The sequence below is a fragment of the Myotis nattereri genome, assembly GCF_964212035.1.
Source record: "Myotis nattereri genome assembly, chromosome: 2".
Lineage (NCBI taxonomy): Eukaryota > Metazoa > Chordata > Mammalia > Chiroptera > Vespertilionidae > Myotis > Myotis nattereri.
This window is the reverse complement of record NC_138076.1, coordinates 13,464,231-13,486,890: the sequence shown is the minus strand read 5'-3', so window position 1 is coordinate 13,486,890 and position 22,660 is coordinate 13,464,231.

Genomic DNA, 22,660 nt, shown 5'->3' with positions numbered 1-22,660 from the left:
GACTAAAAAATCCACCTGCTTATTTGACATATGTAGTAGGATGTCCAATAAGTAGCTTGAACTCGATATACCTAAAATAGAACCCTTGATTTCCCCTCATTGCTACAACCGTCACTTGACAAAAATCTCCACTCCTTCACCATGCTCAACTTGAAGGTTTTAGGTAGTTTCAGATTTTTAGTTCTAGAATATTATCAGAATTTTCTATGCTGTGCATCATTTTCACTTAAGGATTTCTTATTCAGAAATATATTGTACTTTCATCCTTTGCTCTACAAGATTGAAAGATTCCTTTGGTGATAGGACAGGACACCATGACACTCAGAAGGCAGGCAGGACCCTTTGTTACCTGCAGCTCCAGTTGGGAGAAAGCTATGAGGCAGTGCCATTTGGGGGGTGCATCAGGGCCAGGGGAACAACACGCAGAAGTCTATATATGGCAAGTGGTTACCCAGATTGTGCTGTACCTGTGGAGCCTGGCCACTTGGAACATTTATCTGGGCTCTGGGGCAATGGGGCTGTCCCTAATTGCCTAGTACCTGGCCCTGGGGAAATTAGGGGAGGTGTGTATAGTGGTCCAGACTGTGAGAGCCAGATAAGGAAAGTGTTTAGCTTATAGACTTAATCAGCGGCTGAAGAAGAGGAACTAGCTAGGGCAGTGATGGCGAACCTGTGACACGCGAACTCATTTTTTTGGTTGATTTTTCTTTGTTAAATGGCATTTAAATATATAAAATAAATATCAAAAATATAAATCTTTGTTTTACTATGGTTGCAAATATCAAAAAATTTCTATATGACACGGCACCAGAGTTAAGTTAGGGTTTTTCAAAATGCTGACACGCCAAGCTCAAAAGGTTCGCCATCACTGAGCTAGGGCCTCAAAACTAGGTTCAAGATAGCATTAAAAAGAGGAAAATAGCTATCACACATTTGACCTAGTATCATTCATCCATGCACGTATTTCGATGTGTATGTGTCTATGTCTACACATAAAGGTGTCCTGATTATTTTCCACTGGCTCTTCCTGGTCTGTCATCTTTAGGTTTATATTCAGATTTGTTTAGTTAAAACACTTTGTGGGGTGTTTTTTTGTTTGTTTTTCAGTTAGAGTACTTGGATGACAGTTTCCCTCGTAGTGTCTCAAATACGTTTCTTTAACCTTGAAATGAAATGGAATCTTCACAGAGTATCGCACCATTACCTCAGTGGTTGGTAGCTGCTCTTCTGGCTTCCACTGCTGTAGAGGAGGATCCTGACTTTTTGTCCCTTTTGTCTTTTTGTTTGCCCTGAATCCTACTTTTTTGGTTTTTGGGTTTGTTTTCCTTTTTCTCCCTGAGAGTTCAGAAATTTACAGGATGTCTTTAGGTGCCTCTTCTCATCACTCTGGCCTGGAGCTCTAAAAGCTCATTTAATCTGTGGCATCAGGTTTTAGTTCCCGGGAAAAAATTTCTATCATTTGTCTTTCTATTGACTCCCCACCATTTGTCTTTTTCCTCTTCCTAGTACTTATTTTAATCGTATATTAAGTCTCCTCTTAGATCCTCCACGATTCTTTTCTTTTACTCATGATTTTGTTTTTATTTCTTTGTTACTTTTTCTCTGTGCTTTGGACTATTTCTTGCACTTCATTTTCCAGAACACACATTTGAGTAATAAACATCTTCTCTTTCAACTCATCTCCTGAATTGTTTGGTTGATAAATTATGTTGTTAATCTATAAAGATCCTCTCATACGGTGCTTGCTATACTGGAATCTCTTTACATATTCTTGCTATTTGACATCAAATTATCATCTTATCTCTCAGTAGCGTTACTTCTCTGGATATGCATTCTGCTTCTTCTGGCCATTCATTCTTTGAATGTTGTTCTTTTTCAGACAGGTTGCTAAATTTCTTTTATTGAATGCTGAGGTTCAGGCACTAATGGGAACAGTCCCACAAGTAGAAGTCCACACCATCTCTATCCTAGAAGGGACAGTACAGAAGCAGACGACTGTCATGTCCTGCAAAGGCCCCTGGGGGTAAGTCGAGTGAATATGGATTTCCCTGTATCTCCAGGCCTTGAGAACAATCTAATTAGCAATCCACCTCTCCAGCTTCTTCGTGGCCCTTTTAGGGTGAAGAAGATCAGTTCTCTACAAAGGTAAGGGAGTTCTCATTATTTGAACCCCAAAAGTACCCAGATCTCTCTTAGCCCTCAGAAGTCATTTGGCTCACTAATTGCTCTATAATCTTATATTTTGCTTTATTTTTATTAGTTCACTCATTTAGATGTATATTATCTTATCCCCTCACCAGAATAAAAGGCCCCTGAGAGCCAAGACTTTGTGTGGTTCAGGGCTCTCTCTCCAGCGCTTGGCACATAGATAGTATGTGTTCCATAAATATTTTGGAAAGTTTGATGAACTAAGGAATGAGGAGAGTTTGGGAAGAAAAGGGCAGAGCAGCTGTGGGAGAGTGAGAGAAAAAGACAGAAGTGGAAAGAGTGACTAAGGGATGCTGCTGTGGAGAATATGTAAGGAAGAAATGTCAAAAAGCGCCTGAACAATGTTGAGATTTCTTGAGGTTCTTGTTTCTTTGTCTCAACAACATTCCTCAAGGATTTCAGCTTCAGGAGGTTCCTGAAGCTGAAATTAAACTGATTTGACTGTTTTATGTAGTTTGTATATAATTTTAATTGTAAAAATAAGAAGACATTTTATTTATATATGTAATCAACTAGTGCTAATAAGAAACTTTCATAGTGACATTATTAAATCACAGATTTGATTTTGAAAATTTCAAACCATTTGAGACATAGACAGCCTTAATGAACATTAATTTAGCAAAGCACATATCTGTAGTTAAATGCATCTACTATGGTATTTAGGGAACAAAATCATGCTTCTAGAGATTGGGCATTACATGGACAGAATCAAAAGGATTCTGAAGGTACAGAAAGACCAGAAGAAAAGTTTTGAAAGAGGTTCAGAAAAGCATATTGTGTCTTTCCCTCTGGAGCACAGGAACTTATCCACCATGGTGTACTATCTCTAATAAAAAATAAATAAATAAATAAATAAATAAATAAATAAATAATCAGGGAAGATTGGTTTTGCCTTGCTTTTTAAAGCACACTAGAAAATATCCAATTTTTTATGTGCCTTAGATGAGATTTGTTTAAAAGACTTAAACAGATAAAAGAATAAACATTAATTTGTATAAGTTCTACAATTGTGTGAATTTGTTAAATTTTATTTAACATGTGGATGAAGGAAAAAGAGGAAAGAGAGTGTGAAAAAGAGAAGGGAGGGAGGGAGGGAGGGAAGAAGGAAGGAACAGAAAGTAAAGACGGGAGGAATGGTGACAGACATGAAAGATTATGAGCCAGATGTCTTTCTATAAAAAAAAAACATGTACATATTTATAAAATCCGGGCATATTATATATTACTAGTAGCCCTGCACACGAATCCGTGTGCCAGTGGCTCTCTGCGGGGCCTTACCACTCCGTGCCTGCTGCCCAGAGGCTCTCCAGAGCCCAGAGGCCCATTCGCAGCCGGGCGCAGAACACTTGCGGCGGCAGCAAAGCAAGCATTCTGCCAGGGCACTCAGGCTGCCCACTCTCAGTGCCCACCCCCCTGGGCCTGGGGGACTCCTGCGGGGCTGAGAGGACTGGGCACCACCATCTTTGTGACGGAGTGATGGTTAATTTGCATATTACCCTTTTATTAAATAGGATTTGTAGAGCGAGAATAAAGCAAAGGGAAAAAAAAATTCAGGCATAAGCATGAGGAATCCTGAATTTTAGCTCTGATTTGTACAGTTTCATTTCTTAACATTTTGGTTTCTGAGATTTCTTTTTATAGAATGAGAATGTTATCTGTAGTATAATCTTATTGCCCTCCAACTATAGAACTTTAATGACAAGAATACATTCTGATTTAAAACTATTTTAATTACATTTCATCTTTTTTTCTTAATCCTCACTCAAGAATATGTTTTTATTGATCTTAGAAAGGAAGGGAAAGGGAGAGACACAGAGAGAGAGAAAGAGAATCATCCACTGGTTGCCTCCTGTACCTGCTCCTCCACCCTCACAGTCCCACCTCCGCAAACTTTCTGTGTACAAGGAAGATGCTCCAACCACTGAGCAACCCATTCAGAGCACATTTCATCTTAAGTGAGGAATTTGTGTGTATATGTGGTGTGGTGTGTACACATATATATATGTGCACATGTAAACACATAAATTTGTATGTTCAATGAAGTGAAGTTTTCAGTTAAAAATGTTAAATTTGACTAAATGCAGTTATATATTCACAAGAGGCCTGGTGCACGAAATTCGTGCATGGGTAGGGTCCCTTGGCCTAGCCAGTGATCAGGGCCGGTTGAGGCCTTCCTGGCTGCTGGCCAGGGCCTGCCTTCATTCTGCACCTCCTCCTGGTGGTCAGCTCACGTCATAGTGAGCCATCAGTCTCCCAGTTGAACTCCCTTGAGGACAATTGCATATTAGACAGATTATATATATATATATATATATATATATATATATATATATATGAATGCCTATTGTTTGAAGCAACTGTAGGAATCTGGTGAGAACCTATGATTTTGACATCAAGGATGTCAGAACACTTACATGTTTGCTTGACATCTTTCATCACAGTGCTATGAGTTCTTAGAATTGTCTAGCATATTACCTGAAATAAGCAATCAATGAACTATATTGGCAAACTTCAGCAAATGAAATGGGCCATATTTATTATATTACGCACATCAATAATGCTCAAAACATTATCTTTCCCAAGAATGTATATGCCTATGAATGTTAAGCAGGCAAAAGGTATGATGTTTTGAAAGTAAATCTGAGTCATTTGTAATTTTGTCAATTTAAACCTTTTCAGTCTACAATAGCTGTTAGGGTACTGTCATACATACATTTAGAAGGCTAAAATAATTTGTTCTTAAAATGCAAGTTTTTCCCCATAAATTTCTTTTTTTCTTATAGAGTAAATTGACAACAAATGCGTTGTGTTTTTCCTTTCTTGTATAAAATAGAACTTGATGATTATATTTTAATGAGGACTGTGATTTCAACATGTGAGGCAAGTAATTGCTCAGAAACCCTTTTGCAGTATTATTCAAATCATACTAAATATCTGAAAACTATACCAGAAAAATAAGAGACCAATTTTCAACCATTCTCTGTCACTGAATAAATAAAAACAAAAATGCTCACATCACACCTTATCATTATATCTCCCCTGCTGAGGTATAGCAAAAGGGGCAATTAAAAGATAACTATACAGAAATAATGGCTTAAATTTAGTATTGAAATAAAAGTCCAATGAGTTTGAGATTCAGAAGGATGTTTTTCTTGCTTCTCCCTCATCGCCATCTCTCCATGGATAGACTCTTCCTTGAACTACAGTGGTGTTAATGAGGGACACCCTTCAGATGGCATTCTGTGGTCTCCGCCTCAAAGGTTATGTCAGAGATATGCTAGCACTCTTTCTTTTCTGTATTTTTTTCTCTTTAGAGCATGTGTTTTTTACTTTTAGGGATGAGATCAAAGTAGTAAATGCATTTAGTTAAGCTGGTATATTAGTTTTCTATTGCTGCTATTAAAAATCGCTACAAATTTAGTGACTTCAAACAACACACATTATTAGGTTCCAGTTCTTTGTATCAGGAGTTTGGAATGGATGTTACTGGATTAAAACCATGTGTTGACAGCCCTGTATTCCTTCTGGAGTTTCTAGGAGAGGATCTTTTTCCTTCTCTCTCCAGCTCCAGGGGCCTCCTGTACCCTTGGCTGATGTGTACTCCCTTCCTGCACCTTCGAAGTCAGCAACAACAGGTGGGGTCTTTTCCATGTGGCATATTTCTCAACTTGATGTTTGTTTTTTAATCTTATTTATAATGTTTTCAGTGCACGGATATTTTTATAGCAACATAGTCACATGCACTGCCTTTACCAAGTATTAACCAATATACACATTCTGCAGAAAGAATCAATAGTGACAACTGTTAGGTGTATGAGAGAAGTTAGCAATCACTGTTTCTCTGCACGGGCTTCCCAGGGGAGCTAAGTACAGGAAGAAACAGAGCAACACTGCTGGGCAAAAAGCAGCCACCCCGTTATTAGCTGGGTTAGTGTGGAGTGCCTCAAGTTCAGCGTCCTCGTAAAACACACTTGGAGTTACAACCTTCAGAAGGGAACAGGTCACTTCCCATAAGCATAAATGCTAGTCCTATGGATTTACTTCCTTCTACCTGGCTGCACAATGCAAAGTAATAACCAGTCTGCGTTAGCTATGTGTACAAAGGAAAGAGTGAATGAAGGGGGAAATGGTTGGCTTACTAATTTCACCTGGAGGTGAGAGGAAGCCGGAATGAGGGTACCACAATGGTGGGCACTTCGACATGCAGTGACTCTGCCCATTAATAAAACAAGCCAAGCAATGCCTTTGAATATAATCAGGGAATGAAAGAAGTGATAGGTAAAAGGAACAGAGAGCATCTCATCCTACAACAAGATCAAAATTTTACAACAGCTTTAAAAGAATTCAAGCTCAATCAGCAGGAAGGACATATACTAGTATGAATCATGTCTAAACTCTATGGGTAAAATGTGCAAATAAATTTACTCCCTAAATGTCTGAAAAAAATTCCCAATGATGAGATAATAGTCACAGAAGTCATTACTTAAACTATCACAGCAGATGGGACTAATGGAGAATAAGCTTATTTGGAGATGCTTCTAAAGTAAACATAACTTTGGACTCTATGGGAAAGACTTTTTACTTATATCCACTGATCTTACATCTTAAATTTTTTACATGCAATATATTAAAGATACAAGTAAACACACAAAAAAATCCCATAAAGTATTAACTCAAAGATATAAGAAAACAAAATTGTTCCTTAAGAATAAATACTATACTTAACTCTAAGATAAATATAACCATATAAATAAGTAATAAAGCAGAGTTGGCCTTCATTTAACAGCTCCAAGCCACTACAATTCATGTATCTTCAACCATATTCTTCTTTTTCATAACCCTAATATGAAAAAGGCAGTTCTCTGAGTTGGGACTTGGAAATTAGCACATTGTCTAGGAATCTCTCCAGCAATTATCTCATTATATATGAGAGTGCACATTTAATTGATTTTCTATTTGTAGGCTATTTTGTAATTTTGTGGGTTAGAAATTAATTTGTACAGAACAATTGGTAATGCAAGCAATATTTGTCCATAGTAATACACATGAATTTTGTTCAGCGAGATACAAGTAATTTCTGTTGTGGAGAAAAGACAACCACAAATATCTAATTTTATTGCCCTAAAGGATAGGAATCTGTTTAGTATCAATTAACATTCATTTCAGCATACACACAGGTGCATATATGGTCTTCAAATTCTCTTAAATCAATTTTTGCATCTTATTAGTTTGCTCATTAATTTCTGAATTGAATAAAATTGCTAACTTCTGTTATTCTGTATTTGCATTTGACTCATAGTTTTAAAGTTATAAATCGCTATACACACAGATATCAATAAGAACATATTGATTTGAATGGATGTATAATAATAATTAGTGTTCCTGGGAAGTGTTTCAGAGTGGTCATAATGGGTATTGAGTTTCTTTATGACCAGTACAATGAGAACTTTTTTTTCATCTCTACCAAAAAAATGTGATAGCTTTTTGCCAAATCCATTAAAGTGCAGAGCCAATCTCTGCAGCCATGGCCTGTGTACTACGTAACCATGGGATGCCATTTTTACCATGCTACGCCAGGAGTCTGGTGACACTGTGGCTCTATTAAAGTAGAATGATAACATTTATTAAACTCTTATTATGCTGCAGACATTGTTTTAAATGTTCTACATATATATTAACTAGAGGCCCGGTGCACAAATTCATGCACAGGTGGGGTCCCTGGGCCTGGCCTGCAATGGGGCTGATTGGGGCCAGCCGGCCAGGGGGTGGGACCACCGGAAGTTGTCCAGCCATGGGAGGTTGGCTGCAGGAGTGCTCTGAACACTAGGGGGCAGCTCCTGCAATGAGCCTCTGCCCCTGGTGGTCAGTGCACATCATAGCAACCAGTCAAGTGGTCAACTGGTCATAATGGTCACTTAGGCTTTTATATATATATAGATTTATTTACTTGTTTTGTTTGATTGATAAGAAAGACAATTTAGTAGTATGGGGGAAAGTAGGCTGATGCAATCCTTAGATTCATAAGTAATTCACAATAAATCTGGGGAGGTGGTGGTAGAAATGCTTCCTGGAGGCAAGCATTTGGACAAACAGAGTAGCTTTTGTTCTTCCTATTTACTTAATAGTTCATTTATATTATCCCAACTGTTTTCTTTTCTTGTTTGTTTTTTGGTATCTTTTTTTTTCAAAGACACTATAGGCAAGAATTAAAAAATAAAATTACAGAACAATAAATGTAAACTCTAGCCAAAGAGGAAATGTTTTTTTTTTTAAATATGTGCTTTTAAAGTTATTAAAGCTTCATAAGAACACAGAGGCAATCTAAAATAATTCTGACAGGTAACTTACTACTCATGCTGACATTAATCCATGCTGACTGAACATCAAGGTCAACTGTCTAGAACATTTTAAGTTAATTTCAGGATTCTGGAAAGAATGGCGAGTTAGACCCTTTTTGTACATATTACTATGGTATTTAGGTTAAAATACTACATTTAATAACCCTTGAGGCATTAGATGTAAAATTATTTAAATGTTATTTCTTTGAAATAATAATAGAACTTCTTAAAGATCATCTTAAAAATTCACCCTTATCATATTTAAATGTCATCAATAAAATATTCTTCATGCATCCCAGACTCAATGCATACATTTCTAGTACTAAAAACAAAATCCTCACTATTTCCTTAAGGCAATGTAGGATATCTTTAGAAATATCCAATTTTTAATCAGCTCTTTATTGTTTGAGAAAAATCTTTACCCAGTTACCTCCCAAAAAATTGAAGGGAGAAAGTTGAGGATGGGTCTAACTTGAATTGCAGAAAGAGATAGAAGTGGAAAAAGAAAATCCTCAGAATTTGTAGGAGAAATAAATGCCCAGATTCAGACATGTGAGCAAACTTCAGTTAGTAAAATAAATCAAATCAATACCTTGGCACATTGTAGTGAAACTGCAGCATACCAAAGACAATAACCTTAAAAGCAACCAGAAAGAAAATAATTTACTTGAAAATAGGGAATTAGATGAAAAGCTCACTTCTTGCTACAAAATAAAAGCCAGAAAACTATGCAATAATATTTTCAAAGGACCGAGAAGTCAATAGAGTTACACAGTGAATATACTTAAAGCATGAAGGTGAAACAAAGATACTTACAGATAAAAATCTGTGAGAGTTTTCAACCAATATATAACTACTAGAGGCCTGGTGCATGAAATTTGTGCATCGGTGGAGGAGGGTATCCCTCAGCCCAGCCTGCACCCTCTCCAATCTGGGATCCCTTTCACAATTCAGGACTGCTGGCTCCTAACCACTCACCTGCCTGCCTGCCTGATTGCCCCTAACCACTCTGCCTGCCAGCCTGATAGCCCCTTAACTGCTCCCCTTCTGGCCAGATTGACATCTAACTGCTCCCCTACCGGCATGATCGTCCCCAACTGCCCTCTCCTGCTGGCCTGGTTGCCCCCAACCGGACTGGGGGACTCTGGCTGGGTGAGGCATGCAGTGCTTGCTGCCCCCATACAGGGCTGAGGGGACTGAGGCTGGATGAGACGAGGCTGAGGGGACTGGGTGCTGCCATCTTGTGAGGGCATGGCATTCAATTAGCATATTCCCTCTTTATAGACTGTGGATGCCATCATCTTGTGAGGGTATGACAATTAATTAGCATATTCCCTCTTTATTAGATAGGATACTCATTAGGCCATAGTCAGGAAGAAAAAAATATTATCATCACCAAACTATGTATGTTGGCCATGAAAATCCAACACCCTGATCTCCTGCTACAGGGGTCACAGTTGACTGTCAGCCCCAATGTGCCCTCTGGATGACATTATGTTTGTTTTCCTTGAGGCTTTGCTACTACCCAGGCTGATGCAAGCCAGTGACTGAGCATGGTGGGCATACCAATACAGCCCGTTTCTTTGACTTCTAATGGGCAGGAAAGAATGCTGATCAACCCAGCAGGAACTCTTGAACAGCTTCCCTGCAGTTTGAGACTTTTTCTACCATAATCTTCTTTCCCCTTCTCTGTAATCCTTCCTATTGTATTAATTATAATAATCACTTATCTTTCCTGTTGCTTTATAGTATCTTTATTTTAAAAAATATGGTATACACTTGGTACTAGAACTTCTCGTTGGTAGTCTCCTGAGGATAAATGTCGATGAATTGAGCAAGGAATCTTTTTTTTTAATATATTTTATTGATTTTTCACAGAGAGGAAGGGAGAGAGACAGAGAGCTAGAAACATCGATGAGAGAGAAACATCAATCAGCTGCCTCCTGCACATCTCCCACTGGGGATGTGCCTGCAACCCAGGTACATGCCCCCGACCGGAATCGAACCTGGGACCCCTCAGTCTGCAGACCGACACTCCATCCACTGAGCCAAACCGGTTTTGGCTGAGCAAGGAATCTTGATGGGATATCTTAATGGATCAGTTTCCTGGGATATGTCTTTTTTTTGGGGGGGGGGGATATATTTCTTAGTGGGTTCAGAACTGAAATGGAGTGAGGGGTAGTGTTAGTAGAGCCACCTTGAATCTGTGGTCACATCCAGCATGATGCTGTGCATCACAGATAATCAAGATTGAATGAAGGTATAAGTTCAAATCTGCCCTTCCTGTCAAGGTTGATAATTGTAACACACAACTTCTAATACCAGAGATTTAATCTACATTAACAGGTACTTATGTTTTCAGCCAGAAGATGATTCCATCATTTTCCTTTTCACCAATCATTCACAGGAAAGGGGAAGATTTTGCCAGTTGCCTTTTTTTTTTTTTTTTTTAGACTCTCATGTAGCCAAGCACCTTGGGAAAATGCTATATTCATTTGACTTTTAGAATAAAATAAAATCTCTTTTCCTAATTAGGTAATATCTGCTGTCAAAAAGGAAACCATAAAAGCATAATATTGTGCACTCCGGGAGACCTGGCACTGATAGGTCTCCTGTTGCAAGACTGCTGATCCACGAAGATGTGCCCGAAAAGAGGGTTGCGTTAAAAAAAAAAGAAGCATGGATTATTCCCTTTTCCCATTCCACTCTGCACATTCTCTTCAGTCCTACTTTTTAATTTCATCCTCAATAACATGGAAAGTGTTCTTAAAGCTTCCACGGGTTTTTAATCTTTATCCTCCTTTATAACACACAGCCTTCTTTGTGGGGCTCTGGAGTAAGGCTGTGACCACCTGGTCACTCAGACCTCAGGTCAGCCGGGATGATGCTCTCTGCCCCTGTCTCTTTCCATGATGTTGGCATCTGAGTGAGTCCTCAGCCTTCTCTTTACATCTCATTCCCTCTTCAGATCTTCGTTTTTCCCACGAGGAGAGAAAGCTTGACGTTCAAGTGGAGCTGGAGTGTTTACTGTCCAAGTTGCTGAGTCTCTTATAAAAATGGGTTTTGCTTTCCTTTTAGTTTTTTCCTGTTTTCAGTTTAGAACTTTCCCGTGTTTACAGCCAGGTAAAACAGCCTGTCTTCAAATCCAGGACAAAGTGCTTAAAGCCATGGAGACTTCGAAGGCACTAACATAGTCATGTAGAGGATTTCCTAATATAATGGGAACAATTATGCAAACATATAATTTGTAACATATGGTAAATTAATGGTTTTAAATAAAGAACCCAATTTTGATGGAGTTGGAAAATTTGGAGGGATTCCTCACATGAATCTCCACCTGTGAGTCCATGCAGACTCAGCAGAGTCTGAGCTGACTCAGCAGAGTTCATAACTCATGTCCAATAAACAAATGAAAGTTAAACTATATCTAGGCAGGGACTATTTTTAATTTTTAACTGGCTATCTGGGTCTTTAAAAATGTATAAATCTGGAGGTTGAGAATATTTCTAATGGAGACAAATATTTTAGTGTCTAAAAGTAAAACTTTCATCAAGATGAAATATGGGAGAAATGTCTAATTATGCATGTAGTTGCATAACTTTCCGTTTTAGAGGGCAATACAGTTAGACAGAACCTCAATAAATATTCCAGACCAGGTCCATTTTATAGATCACACAACTAAGTTTGGAACTGGTTAAATAGCTAGGAGGCACACATATAGAATATTCTAACCGACCTGAAGTAAGAATCAAGTCTCCTGTTTCTCAGGGCAGGGAATTTTATCATATACTTTCAGGATATCTTTCTTTATTACTTAAAATAGTGAAAGAAATAAATGTGTGTTACTGGAGCTAAGTACATCTCATTTAATACAAGAATCTTGAAAAATGTAAACAGGCCAAGCTACCACATTCATACAATGTTTTCACACACTCCACATTCACTAGTGCTCTCCGGAAAGGAATCAAGGTCGTTTTGGGCATAGAGATCCACATTATCTTAATTTCACCAAAATACTTTTCCCATGTTATTGTCATCAACCCAAAGCAGAAACTGGGCTTATTTGGAATTTGTCAGATGAGGCAACTCCAAATAAACCCTGGAGAAAGAAAAGCAATTATACCAATAAGAGATCCTTTCTTTTCCACCTTTTAAAAATGTGAATTTAGGGGAAAAAAAATTATTCAACAGTTTTGTTTCAATTAAACGCTTTTGTTATTATATTGAAAATTACTAGTTCTTAGAATAATCTTAATTGAAGTTTAAATTTTTATTGTATTTTTCTATTATTGAATAAAGCGAGAAAATTTTTAAATCACTCATTTCCCACCCTACTACATATTATTGATTGAGTTATATATGATGTATAATCATCCTATATAATAAAAGCCTAATATGCTAACTGTCTGGTCGTCTGGTCATCTGTTCAACTAATCAAAGCATAATATTCTAATGATATGCTAAAGCCACTCAACCACTCGCTATGATGTGCACTGACCACCAGGGGGCAGACAGTTGACCAGTCGACCAGTTGCTATGATGTGCACTGACCACCATGGGGCAGACGCTCCGACCAGTAGGTTAGCTTGCTGCTGGAGTCCAGCCAATCAGGACTGAATGAGATGGGCCAAACATGCCCTGGAGCCCTCCCACGTCCCTCCTTGGCCCTGATTGTGCACCGGTGGGGTCCCTCGGCCTGGCCTGCACCCTCTTGCAATCCGGGACCCCTCAGGGGATGTCAGAGAACCAGTTTTGGACCAATCCCACAGGCCAGGCTGAGGGACCCCACTGGTGCACGGATTCGTGCACCAGGCCTCTAGTGTGCATATAATTTAGTATCCAGATTTTATTTAATATTATCAAAAGCATTTTCTTGCAGTATATGGTACTGATAACTGCTATTTAAATGTGTGCCATCATTATTCACATTAGGTTCTTTATAGCTCTTTATTATTTTTTAAATGCTATGGAACTCTTTAGAGTTCCTTCTTCATTTAAATTATTTTTCTAGCATGAGTATCCTGAAGAGAGGTAACTTATCACAGGTGTTAGCATCTCTTCTCCTCTTGACAGTACTAAATATCGTTTTGCTTCCAGAAAGGTTATGTGCCACCAGCAATGTTCAGTCCCAACCAGCTTCAGTCCACCTTTACCAACATTGGGGAGTGCCCATAAAATGAATAAATAAGTTTGACCAAATGATTCCACATGGCAATCTTTGTTCTTAGTTTTCCAGTGTTGAAATGTGTCCTTATATTTCCTATCAAGTTTTATTTGTCTTCTGTACATTTTCTGTTCATGAATTTCGGTTTTTTTGTTGTTGTTGTTTATATATTGGTTCTTACATGGTTCTCTCTCTCTACAGATAACTTCTCATTGAACACGATAAATGCCTGGGGTAGGGGGCAGGGATGGACTAGAAGAGGTTAATGGGGGGAAAATGGGGACATATCTAATACTTTCAATAACCAAGATTTTTTTAAATTTCTTTATTGATTAAGGTATTACATATGTGCCCTTATCCCCCCATTCGCCCCCTACCCCCCCCCCCCACTCATGCCCTCACCCCCCTGTTGTCTGTGTCCATTGGTTAGGCTTATATGCATGCATACAAGTCCTTTCGTTGATAACCAAGATTTTTTTTAAAAAAAGAACACAATAAATGCATTTACTTTTGTTTTATCTACAAGGGTATTTTCCAGTCTCTCTCTTTCTTTCTTTCTTCCTTCTTTCCTTCCTTCCTTCCTTCCTTCCTTCCTTCCTTTCTTTTTTTTTTTTTTAGAAACAAAAACATAGATTTGTTGTTCCACTTATTTATGCATTCATTGGTTGATTCTTATATATGTCCTGACCACAGATCAAACCCAAAACCTTAGCATATTGGGACAATGCTCTAACCAACTGAACTACCTGGCCAGGGAAGTCTGCTTACTTTAATATGAAAAAAAAATTTAGGTGACTCTTTTCACTGTTGCATCATACCATAACCTTCAGAAATTAGGTCAATATCGAAGTTCATTTTCTGATTTTTTAACTGTTTTACTAATTATTTTCTAGTTCTTTAAAATTTCCTTTTTTGAAAGTAAGTGTTGTTTAACTCTCAAAAATCTCATTTTTTCCTTCAGTTTCTAAGTCCAACGGGGCCATTTGCAAAGGAACAAATTTGTGCACACAGTCCTTAAAGCATCTGAAGGCAGCACCACGGTAGGTACCTCATCAAGATCTGTTTTGCTATATCACCAAATTCAGTTTAAGTTAATTCTTTCTGCAATGAGTTAACATTTTTTTTCCAGTAAATAAATAAAACAGAGATCAAAAAATTTGTTTCCTCTCTGAGATCTCGATGGAAAATGGCTGAAATTTAGATTAAATGTTTCCACCAGCAGTGTGCCCAGCAGGTGAGATAAGTTCCAAACCAGAGCATGAAAGAGATGGTAGACAGAAACAACAGAAATTGCAAAGCTTACAAAAATCAATAGTATGTTATGGTCCGTGTGAGAGGAGCAGAAATTACTTTTAGGGGAATTATTGGAAAGCTGTGTGTCTGAGGACAAATTAGCCTTACTTTTAAGAGCTAAATGACTTGGAAGTACTCATTTAAAACTTCTTTATTTAGGCTAGGCCTAAGTTAGCAAAATTTAGTGGACAATTAAGGCTTGTCCCACCATGCATCCATTATCCACTAGGCCTGTCTGAAATGTCTTTTACGCTTTCAGGAAATCCATTTCCCCCTTTGGAAACACAGCTCAGTAGTATAGCTAGTACTTCAAGAAGTTTCACTGTTAAAATTCATTTAACTACGGTGATTTCTTGATTTGATGACACTCTTTACATACAGGGTGGGGCCAAAATAGGTTTTCACTTGTAAGTACACAGAGTTTATTCCTGTATTATTATATATTAAGTATTGACTTAGTTTCCATACAAGCAACTATAGACCTAGTTTTATTTTACCCAAGCCTGTATACCAATATGTATATGTTTTATAACTATCTCTGAATATAGCAGAAAAAAGATAGTCATAGACTTTATTACATTGATAAATCAGGCCAACCAATATTTTCTCACAAAATGACGAGGTGCTGTTTTGGGTTAAATTATTGGGATTACAGTGTTAGCTCTACTATTTGTTTTTATATCTTTGCAACTATAGATTTTGTTTTAGACAAATGTACTAGAAGAGAAAAGATAATTTAAGAGAAGTACTATTTATTTAAAGCTTGCTAAATCTGTTTTTAAATATGATGTTCATAGCTTGAGGTATAATTGAAAGCAAAAATAAATCAAAATTTTGAAATTTGAAAATATTTAATAATACACAATTTGATCTTCTGTTCTTTTAGGAAAAAAGCATGACAAACCACCGAAATTACATTACAAATAACAGAAATAATATTTCTTCAGATTATATTGCCATCCAGAGTTAGCCAACAATGAGCATATTAACCTTGGCCCTAATTTCTGTTGGAATATTTAATATTGTTTTCTACTCAAGAAAAATATGCAATAAAAATAGCTATTCCACCATTGGTACTGTTAAACATGAAATCTATCCTCTCTCCAGATCTTATCATGTTGATTTTGATTTTCATTCATTTGGTTTGAAAAACATTGAGTGCCTACTGTACTCAATAGCAGCAGTCTGCAAACTATGGCCTGCCATTCACTAGCACTTGTAAAGTATATTTTATTGAAACACAGTCACACCCGTTCATTCACACTAGAGTTGAGTACTTGTGGCTGTTTTCACACCAGAACACTAGAGTTGCGTTATTGTGACAGAGACCCTATGCCTGCAAAGCCTACAATATTTACCATGTAACCTTATACAAAAAAATGTTCACTGACCCCTACTCTACAGGATCATAAAAACTGATGGTGAACAAGGTAGATGCAGTTCCTGCCATCACTAGACTAGATGTAGGTATTATATAACCACAGGAGCGAGCATGACTGCAGTACGAGTGATGTAGAAAACTTCAAGTGTAAATTCTTATTGAAGCAGGTTTTCAGATTACAAATTTATTGACAAATGAGGCCTATATTCATAATACAAAATATATTAAAGTGTTCTGTGAAAATCATGTAGAATTTTCAGACATTAATAGATTGAAGAAAAATAATACCATTTGCTAATTTAAATGCTTCTATTCTAGATTATATGATAAAGGTAAGGAGAAGAGGTGGAGGGTTATCATAGATTTTCTCTTATTAATAATTATTTTATTCATAGTATCATTTCCAAAATAGAAGATTAATAAATTTTATTTGAATGACTGAAATTGTATGTTTTATATATATATACTAGAGGCCCTATGCACAAAATTCATGCAAGGGGCTCAGCCCCCGCCGCCACAGCAGCTGCCTCTGCCTCGGCCCCCGCCAGCCATGGCGGCTTTTGTCTGGAAGGCCGTCTGGTCTAATTAGCATATTATGTTTTTATTATTATAGATATATATAAATACATATTCACATAATTACAATTTTTTTAGTTGTTTAAAGAAATTATTTTTATACTAGAGGCCCAGTGCAGGAATCTGTACACCAGTGGGGTCCCTCATCCTGGTCTGTGGGATCAGGCTGAAACTGGCTCTCTGACATCCCCCAAGGGGTCCCAGATTGCAAGAGGATGCAGGCCAGGCTTGGGACCCCACCAGTGCACAATTGGGGCCGGGAAGAGACGTGGGACATTGGCCAGCTGGGGAGGAACCACCTGAGGGTTCCAGGGCACGTCCAGCCCATCTCGCCGAGTCCCGATCAGCCAGACCCCAGCAGGAAGCTAACCTATCAGTTGGAGCGTCTGCCCCCAGGTGGTCAGAGCATTTCATAGTGAGCAGCTGAGCGTTCTTAGGCCTTAGCATATCATTAGCATATATTATGCTTTGATTGGTTGAACGGCCAACCAGTTGGCCAGACACTTAGCATATTAGGCTTTTATTATATAGGATTCCAATTCTTAATTACAAAGTTTTCTTAAATGGCTTGTAATAAAAGATACATACAAGTAATAATGCAATAGAAATAGAAAATCGGAACCTAAGACTATGGGGATACAAATGCTAGTAGCCATGAAATTCAAAATAATTTTAAATTTGGATCTGAGCTTCCTCAAAATTATTACACAAAGGGAAATCTGATTTGTTTTAAAGTTCTCAATTAGGGAGAGAGCAAAAGCAAACCAAATCCTTAGAGAAATGTTAAACTTTCCTAAAATTATCTTAAAATGTTATTTCTTCCTTGGTAAAAATTAAATAGTTTAAAATTTTAATATATATTATTGATCTTCAGTATCTCTTTTAATATAGAAAAATAAGATATTTTGTGCATACTTATGCACAAAATGCTTACAAAATATCATTCCATATATTTTATATTATAAATATACTTTTCAATTGTCCATGAATTTATAGTCTGAAAACCTATTACATAAGAATTGATACTTCAAGTTTTCTACATTGATCTTTTGCAATCATACTTATGTCTGTGAATATTTAATATCTGCCTCTAATGTGGGCAGTACACATAGACACACACACACATTGTATTTTGTCTTCCCACACTGAAGAAAGTAATTTATATCAGTCAATTATAGTAAGATAGAGGAAGATCCCCGAAGTAACTAGTGAACTATTTTTCAGTGGTTTTTCTAAAGGTGTTTAGGGTGGCGACATTTTTGTGGATATAAACAGAGAGTATGGATGCCCTATTCTTTCAATCCTTAGATTCTCCAAGAGTTTAATGTTTAGATTCTCTAAAAGGGTGAATTCTCTGGTTGTTTTAGAAAGATCCTCTTTTCCTTGAACCTTTTTTAGTTCAGAAAAGAATTGCTTCTGGGAATCTTGTCTCCTGTTTTATTAAAACAAGGATCATGAAATTCTGCCACTGGTTTGCAGTGAATATCTATAGATGGTTTAGTTGTCACGCTTCAAGTAAAATTTGTCAGTGAATCCATCATGTTTTCTGATACTTTCTTGGCTGTACTTAGAAAAAAAATGAGGCTTCTTAAAAATACATAGGCATTCCCTAAGTCCATACTGAAGATATTCAACTTGTAAATATTTTCTTCTAACGTTACTTTTTGAATTATCTATTCTTGCTTAAAGTAAACCAAATGGGCTGATTTTTCAGCTTAGACCTAAAAGAGCACCATCAAAGTGTCTTTGCATGTGAAGATTATAATTATGGGGTCATTATTTTCCATAGCATCGCTTATAGCAATTTAGAATTAAAAAATAAGTGTGCAAAAATTAAGTATTTGTTGATTAAATTAAAAACATATAGTGGAATTTATAGTGGAAAGATGTATTTTTTCAAAAATCCCAAAATATATTTGCCAAAATGTTAACTTCAGCTAATGCTGATTGGTGGGATTTTTATTAATAATTACTTTCTTCATTGTGCTTTTCTGCAGATAATAAATAAACGTATTTTCTACCTATAATAAATGATTAATATTTTTTAAATTTAAGGGGTGAATTGACTTTGGAAAATGCTGTGTTGAGAATACGTGTTGATCATGGTGGTGACACAAGAGAACAAAATGATTTGGTTTAAGGAAATGACAGTCACTTGTTTGCTTGTAGGAGTAGGAGGAAGGGTATAAAAGGGATGCCACGGGAGGGAGGGAAGAGAAGGAATTGGTTTGCATTGACTCAGAAGATTGCAATGCGACAGTATGAAGCTCCTTGTGAATTCTCAGAAGTTGAAACACACCATCAAGGTGGTAGAATTCTTTGTGGGTTTACGAGTGTGTAGAAACTGCTGAAGAAGGAAAAGTTGTGCATTTGGATTTCCATAGGGTGAACCTGAAGCAACATATGAGGGTTCCAGAGCCAAGGCTGAAGGAGACCCACAAGAACAAGGATGGAGCAGAATGGTGGGGAAGATTAGAATCTCCCCACATTATAGAATTAGTGGCTCAAGACACTCTCTTCTGCTCAAGATTGAAGGGGCCTCAGCCACCCCTTCATGTGCTTGGAAGCTCTTCCAGGAAATATAAACTTCAAGTACACTTTCCTGATTTGCATCAGATGAAATCCCCCCACCAGCTCAGCAGAAGAACACTGTCAACACGACTCCAAAACAGAGGAATATCTGTGCTTAATAGGCTATTATGGCTCTGAGAATACTGCCTATTGGATCTGTAGGCTTTGAGATGGATTTATAGATATACACTGAGTAGCCAGATTTGTATGACCACCTGATGTTTGTAGGCAAATTAGCTATAATTTCGTGCTGAAGTTCGTGCGAGAGGGCCAGATCATTATAAATAGGGAAGCAGGTTGTTTACCACAACAGATGTGATTTTTCTCTGAAGATGGGGTAAACAATGCGATTTAACAGCCTTTGAACATGGGATATATAAAATAGGTCAGTATTACACAAACTTACAAGAGTGATAAAATTCATAAAGTTTTCCCATGAAGAAGCAGGTAAAGAAGCATTGTGCATCGAGAGATACATAATTATTTCTTTGGAAAATATGTATTTATTGTTCAAGAAAGACGGCCTATGGCTGTTGTATAAGATTCTCAAATGGTCCCTTTTCAGCTCTAAAGACAAGAAAGAATCCCCTGGAATACTGTTACCTACCATGGTTCTGTTTATTCAGCATTCTTTACAACATTTCTCTATGAGAAACCGGGGACATTCACACTATTTCAAAGATTGGAGAGAGAGATTTTGAGTTGGGAAGAATATACTACTAAAATATTACCGGATTGTCAGGCTTCAGAGTTGGAGAATAAAGATAGCTGGTAGAAAGTATGCTTAAGAGTCATGTGATCGGTAACAAATTAGAAATGTGTCCAGCTCTTTCTGAGCAGAATATCTGGCCAGCTACCACTAGTATCAATTATAGAAGCTCCCAGGGACTTACCTGGTAGACACTTTGGTTCTAACCACTCTCTTCTATGAGAAAAGATATCTGCATGTGGTTAAATTAAACTTTTGCAATAAATCATATGCAGAGTCACCCATTAGTGAAATTAGCTCAGGAGGCAGAAGGAAGAAAAGCAACATTAATTTCCACACAGGGAAAGAGCCCGAGTAGAGTTGGGACTGCGGTGACTTCACTCAGACACGGGAGTTGGACATGATGGATACATTCATCCTCTTGAGGTTCAATTGACAACCAGCAAGATCCAGGTAGTGAAAGTAAGGAGCTCTCCACCTTCAACCAGAGAACTCTCTAGAATGAGCCCCGGGACCTGGTCTGAGATTATGCCCATTGATTAGCCTTCCTATGGAGAATACCACGAGGCACAGAATCTTCAGGAACAATAGATACACATGTCCTGGCATCCGGCAGGCTACAGTCCGTATGGGGCAGATACAAGGAAAAGCACAGACCAGGGGCCCTGGTTGCAGAGAGGAGCGGCTCCTGTGGTGAATCTCCATCGTGAGATCTAGATGGCGGGGTTGGAGACAGAAGATGGCTCAGGGAAAGCTGGTCTTTTCTGTTCTTATTGGCTGGAGGATCCCATTCCTGATATACTTTCCTCACATCTGGGGGTTGGACACAGGGGTTTGGGGGCCTTGCTTTAGGAATAAAGACTCGAAATGGGAATCTATCTTTTTTTCTTTCTTAATTAAATCTAAAGGCGCTCTCTCTCTTGTTCGAATGAAAGACATCTGCACAGTTCTCAGATTGCAGCAGCCTACAGGCCACCAGGCTGCTGCAGAGGGAGAGGGGAACCGGTTGCTGGGCTTCAGTAAAGAGGAGGTTCATTGTGGGTAATTAATGCCCAAAGAGGAAGCTAGTGAGCAACAGGAAAATGCTGGGAGTAATACTCTCCTGAGACCTCAAAGAAGAGCCCTGCAGAAACCTAGATTAGAAAGAAACAAGAAAGGCTGGATGAAGACAGTGGGACTGTTTGTGCCTGTACTTCTTTTCTTTGACTCACCTAAGGTTTGAAGAGAGAATTTATGAAATAAATCTGGAAGGAGCTATAACTGTTTTGCTCACAGGAGAATGTAATGAGGGAGAAAATTGAGTTTTCATAGCTGGTAGGAAAAAACGACTTAGGGATCAAGCTGCCTTGGTTTGGAGCAAGCCTTGATTGGGCCACTTGGGTAAATGAGTGTCTGCAAGGCATGGACATGACCTGGCATTAGGACTTCGGAGATGGAGGATCTAGGGGAGCAGTAGCACAAGGCAAAGCATATCCTGCTGTGTCATGTGACCACCTCTGACCTCTGCCCTACAAAATGCGTGGTATGGGTGTGCGTGTATTCCTAATAAACAGGACTAAGCTTTGTGGAAGGATCAGCAAAAAACAGAAAAGGTGGATATAGAAAATGAGACAGAAATTAAAGGGAACTATGGACATACTTTTATAAATTAGTACAATTTAGGGAGAAAAGGAGTTTAGAGCTTCGCCATACTATGAAATTGGGGTTTGAGGTAATCCTATCTAGATTTAATGAACTGAGAAGACCCCATATTACATCTTGGTTAAACCTAACTAGCAAGCATACAATCTATTTTAGAAAAATGTGTAGGCAAAAAAATAATGTTTAAAGCCTCTGATAGCACTGGTGTTTATTTTCTGGGGAAGAACTATTAGTTTATTTATTCATTTCTTTCACAAGTATTTATTGAGCATCTACTATGTGTCAGCATTGTCCTAGGTGCCAGGGATACAGCTACTGATGCAAACAATGGAATTTAAAGCAGCCTGAAATGTTACCCATGTGATAGTTATACTTTAGCAGATAGGAAGTCTAGAGGTCCAATATTATTGATTGTATTGTTTTTTTACTTCAAAACTATTAGAAAAAGAAAATTTAAGATCGTCACCTTTGATGCTGTATTCCAACACCAATTCTCTGATATCAACCGGACATCTTACAGTTCAATTAAATTCTGACACTACCCAGAAATAGCTAAGACCCCACAAGTTAAAGGCACAGTACTTCACAAAACTCTTCAGGTTGCCATAACAAAATAACATAGGTTGAGTAGTTCAAACAACAGAAATTTAGTTTTCACAGTTCTGGAGGCTGGAGAATACGAGATAAATGTGCTAGTTGATTTTGTTGCTGGTGAGAGCTCTCTTCCTGGCTTGTAAATGTGAATGGAGGTAGCCCAGAATGGTAGGTAACCCACTTAG